Raw genomic sequence first — 5472 nt, forward strand, 5'->3', positions numbered from 1 at the left:
GGACGAATTGGGAGAGCAGCGTTGAAACATGTACCTTACCACATGTAACCTACTTAGCTAATGGGATAGCTGTGTAAAACAGATAATGCATAACACAGTTTGCATAACAGGGTGCTCTGTGACAACCTAGCGGGGTGGAATGGGGTGGGGGGTGGGAGGGAGGTTGAAGAGGGAGGGGACATAGGTATACTTATGGCTGATTTGCCGTGTTGTACGGCAGAAACCAACACAGCATTGTAAAGTAATTATCCTCCAATTGAAAATTAATTATAAAAAATAAGGAAAAAGGCAGATCCTCTCCTGAGCATCTTCACAACCGACATAGTGAGTGGCTTCTTCCACAGCAAGTGGTCCAAGAGAAAGCAAAGTGGATACGGGAATGTCATTTATGACCTGACCTTGAAATTTACATACCACCTTTCTCACAGTAAAAAAAAATAAAATTAAAAAAAAATTATTTATTTATTTTTGGCCGGGTCTTCATTGCTGTGTGTGGGCTTTCTCTAGTTGTGGTGAGCGGCAGCTGCTCTCGAGTTGTGGGGCACCAGCTTCTCTCTGGTGGCGTCTCTTGTTGTGGGGCGCGGGCTCTAAGACAGGTGGGCTTCAGTAGTTGTGGTGAACCGGCTTAGTTGCCACTCTGAATGTGGGACTTCCCTGACTAGGAATCGAACCCACGTCCCCTGCACTAGCAGACAGATTCTTAACCTCTGGACCACGAGGAAAGTCCCTCACAATAGTCATCTGGTTACATATGTCCGCTGTATTTAACATGGGATGTGTGAATCCAGGATATATAAGGTCTTTGGGGTCATACCTTGGAGGTTGGCTACTACACTCAGCTTCCCTTCTATGTTGTTCTACGTGTTTGAAACTCTCAGAAAAGACAATTGGAAAAAAACACAGAGTCTCTGCCAGGAAATGAGGCGACTAGTTTAACTGATCGCAGAAGTTAATTCTGCTATCAGTGAAGTCTTTGGGCCTCAGTTTCCTCACCAGTCAGTGAACTGACCTCTGATGGCCTCTTCAGTCAAGATCATTCCTGATTAGCAAAATAAATAGTGGTGACTTATAAGATGTTATGATCAGATGTTCTGGGAACCAATGTGCTGAAGTCTTACAGGGCTTCTGTTTGAACAGGAGGAAGTGACTTTGAAACTACTGCCATTCTTTGTTACTGGAAAATGAAACAGGAATCTAGTCACTCTTTGACAACAAATACATTCACAGCAGATAGGAGGAGACACACAAAAAAACATAAACAAGTTCTTGGAAACTTTTATGGGCTTGCTGGTTTTAGAAAGTGAATACATGTGAAAGACGAATTGATCAACCACATAAATTAGGTAGTAATTCCCACAATTATTTATTGCAAATTTATTATTTTTATAAAGGATTTATATTGAAGAGCTACCTAGGAAGGCTTAAATGTGGGTTTATTGTGACGATCTGAGAGGTAAGGTGAGCTTAAAAACTGGGTTTTAGGGTCTCTCTGGAGATTGGAGATCCTACCAGAAAAGGAGGGTTTGAGTTACAAAGGTTGCAACAATTTAGAGCTGCTGCATAAAGAGAGATACACTTATATAGTCATCTCTTAAAAGTGTTTCTAATTATGAAAGAAATAAATGATCATGATAGAAATTCAGATAATAAGAAAAGCATTCAGAAGAAAATAAAACTTACTACTAAACTACCACAAAGAGAGAACTAGAGTTACCATTTGAGGACTATTGCCTTCCAGCCATTTTTTGACATAGGGACAGTTAAACAAAGATGTCTTCTTACAAATTTGGGTTCATATTTATCCTATTAAATGGCCTGCTTTTTTAATTTTCATGAGCTTCTAATGAATATTTTTTTTTTACAAGAAGGAACATCAATTTTGATGCTGTCTTCCCACTGTAGTTTTTAGAATTAATTTATTCCTTTGTCTGTGTTAGGTTTTAGTTGCAGCATAGGAGATCTTTTGTTGCTGCATTAGGGCTCAGTAGTTCTGGCTTGCGCTGACTTGTTTGCCTCCCGGCGTGTGGGATCTTATTTCCCCGACCAGGGATCAAATTCACGTCCCCTGCATTGCAAGGTGGATTCCTAACCACTGGGAGACCATGGAAGTTATACCCCTGTGTTTTGATGATGCTTTTCAAGTTTAAAGTTTTTAAATTTTTTTGATTTTTTCTTATTTTTTGAATAATAATGCACACACATGGCACAAAATTCCCAAGGACAAAAGGTTGCCCTCAATCCCACGCTGCCTTATCAGAGGCCAGCAGTGTCTCCAATTTCTTAATTATCTCTATATTTATAAACATTTATTCTCACACAATTAAAAGCATTCTCTTCCATTGTCTTGTACCTTACTGTTTCTGCTTTAACAGTGAATCTTAGACTCTCCCTTATCAATACACAAGAGCTGCTGAATTATTTTCATAGCATATAGTATTCCACTGCATGGGATTAAATTTTTCTAGGTATTTAGATTTCTTCTCATTGTTTATTATTCATAACAATGCTGCAATAAACACCTTTATTCTTATGTGTGTGTGATAAATAGATTACTCTGTAGATCACAGGGTATGCAGATTCGTCATTTTTGTAAATAGTCCAAACTGCCCAGGATGAAGATGGTACCCATTTACTCTCCCACGGGGATGCAGTATCTTTCTTTGAGGCACAGGGACTCAGTAGTTGTGGCACATGGGCTCAGTAGTTGCCACGGGTAGGCTTAGTTGCTCTGCAGTATGTGAAGTCTTAGTTCCCTGACCAGGGATTCAACCCAAGCCCCCTGTATTGCAAGGCAGATTCTTAACCACTCAACCACCAGGGAAGTCCCCTGAAGTGGAAATTTTAATAGAACCTACTTGGTGGGTTTGTTGGGAGGATGGAATAGGACAATGCACACAGGTATTCAGCACAAGGATCTATCTAGCCACTAGCAAATGTTTGGCAAGTGATTTCAACTATTATGTTTATAGACAAAGGAAGTGTGAAACCCAGTGTACTATCAGGATGCTCCATATTTCTCAATTTTAATTTTTAGCAGTGTAAGTATAGTTATAGTGTACATGAACAAAAGCTTTATAATTTTTAGGCTTATAAATGGGTCCTGAGATGAAAAACTTCGAGAATCACTGAACCAAAACATTGATTTCTTTACTAAAGCAGTTGCAATCACTCGCTCTGGAGTTGGGGGAATTGATTACAAGGGAGGGCAAGGTCTCTCTAGCTCCAGTATTATCCAGTGTAGTAGCTACTGGTCACATGTGGCCGTCGAGAACATGAAAAACAGCTGGTGCAAATGGAGAGGTACTTAGTACAAACATGTGAAAAGTGTTAGTGGCTCAGCCATGTCTGACTTTGTGATCCCATGAACTGTATGTTGTTTAAGTTATGTTTCAGTTCAGTTCAGTTCAGTCGCTCAGTCGTGTCCGACTCTTTGCGACCCCATGAATCGCAGCACGCCAGGCCTCCTTGTCTATCACCAACTCCCGGAGTTCACTCAGACTCACGTCCATCGAGTCAGTGATGCCATCCAGCCATCTCATCCTCTGTCGTCCCCTTCTCCTCCTGCCCCAATCCCTCCCAGCATCAGAGTCTTTTCCAATGAGTCAAATCTTCGCACGAGGTGGCCAAAGTACTGGAGTTTCAGCTTCAGCATCATTCCTTCCAAAGAAATTCCAGGGTTGATCTCCTGTTTAAGTTGGCTTAAAACTCAACATTCAAAAAACTAAGATCATGGCATCTGGTCCCTTACTTTATGGCAAATAGATGGGAAAACAATGGAAACAGTGAGACTTTACTTTTGGGGGCTCCAAAATCACTGCAGATGGTGACTGCAGCCATGAAATTAAAAGATGCTTGCTCATTGGAAGAAAAGCTATGACCAACATAGATAGCATATTAAAAAGCAGAGACATTGCCGACAAAAGTCCATCTAGTCAAAGCTATGGTTTTTTTCAGTAGTTATGTATGGATGTGAGAGTTGGGCTATAAAAAAAGCTGAGCACCGAATTGATGCTTTTGAACTGAGGCGTTGGAGTAAGACTCCTGAGCGTCCCTTGGACTGCAAGGAGATCCAACCAGTCAATTCTAAAGGAAATCAGTCCTGAATATTCTTAGGGAGGACTGATGCTGAGGCTGAAACTCCAATACTTTGGCCACCTAATGCAAAGAACTGACTCATTGGGAAAGACCTTGATGCTGGGAAAGATTGAAGGCAGGAGGAGAAGGGGATGACAGAGGATGAGATGGTTGGATGGCATTACCGACTGGATGGACATGAGTTTGAGTAAGCTCCAGGAGTTGGTGATAGACAAGGAAGCCTGTCATGTTGCAGTCCATGAGGTCACAAAGAGTCGGACATAACTGAACGACTGAACTGAACTGAACAGAACTGTATGTAGCCCACCAGGCTTCTCTGTCGGTGGAATTCTCCAGGCAAGAATACTGGAGGGGGTTGCCACTCCCTAAGAATGTAAATTATCTCATAAAAATTTTTACATACAAATAATGATATTTTGAACATATTGGGGCAAGTGAAAGATACTGATAAAAGTAATCTACTGTTTTTTTTTTTTTCACTTTAATGTGGCTACTAGAAAATTTAAAATATGGCCTTCCATATATGCTATTGTTAAATCGCTTCAGTCGTGTCTGACTCTGTGCGACCCCATAGACGGCAGCCCAACAGGCTCCTTTGTCCCTGGGATTCTCCAGGCAAGAATACTGGAGTGGGTTGCCATTTCCTTCTCCAATGCACGAAAGTGAAAAATGAAAGTGAAGTCGTTCAGTCCTGTCCGACTCTTAGCGACCCCATGGACTGTAGCCTACCAGGCTCCGTCCATGGAATTCTCCAGGCAAGAGTACTGGAGTGGGTTGCCATTGCCTTCTCCGATATATGCTATTGGACCGTGCTGTACTTGAGACACAGATTTGCCTGACAATCTTGTTTCCACCACTTACACCTGTGTCAAAAACTTATTATTTCTCTGAATTTCTTGAGTTTCCTGGGATGTAAAATGTGGATAATGTAAGTGCGAAGATTAAATATGAATAATGCATGTGAAGTACTTAGCAATGCACTGAATTAAACAATAGGTTTGGTGGTTGTTGATTATTCAAGGTCTGATTAATCTATAGATGTCGTCAGTACGGTCCACACGCTCCTTAAAGGCCCCTCTTCTGCGACCCGTTTCCACTCCGAAGACAAGTTGTGATCCCGCTTTCAGGAGGGAATCGCCCTCTTCACACCGAAAAATAAAAGTTAGCCAGGGTCCCTTTTGCAAATGGGACATTTGTATATAAGAACGGGACCCGAACAAAACTTTAAAACCAAGCGGTCCCGGGCCACGGGGCCTCCCTTAGTAACCGACGCCGACATCCGTTGCTAAGGGGGAAAAGGAAGTACAAGGTTGTGGTCCTTCGACTCTAGTCTTCCGGTGAGAGCCACTTCCGGTTCTTCAGGCAGCCCGTCCGTTG

Source organism: Bos mutus, chromosome 17 (assembly GCF_027580195.1).
Source record: "Bos mutus isolate GX-2022 chromosome 17, NWIPB_WYAK_1.1, whole genome shotgun sequence".
Classification (NCBI taxonomy): Eukaryota; Metazoa; Chordata; class Mammalia; order Artiodactyla; family Bovidae; genus Bos; species Bos mutus.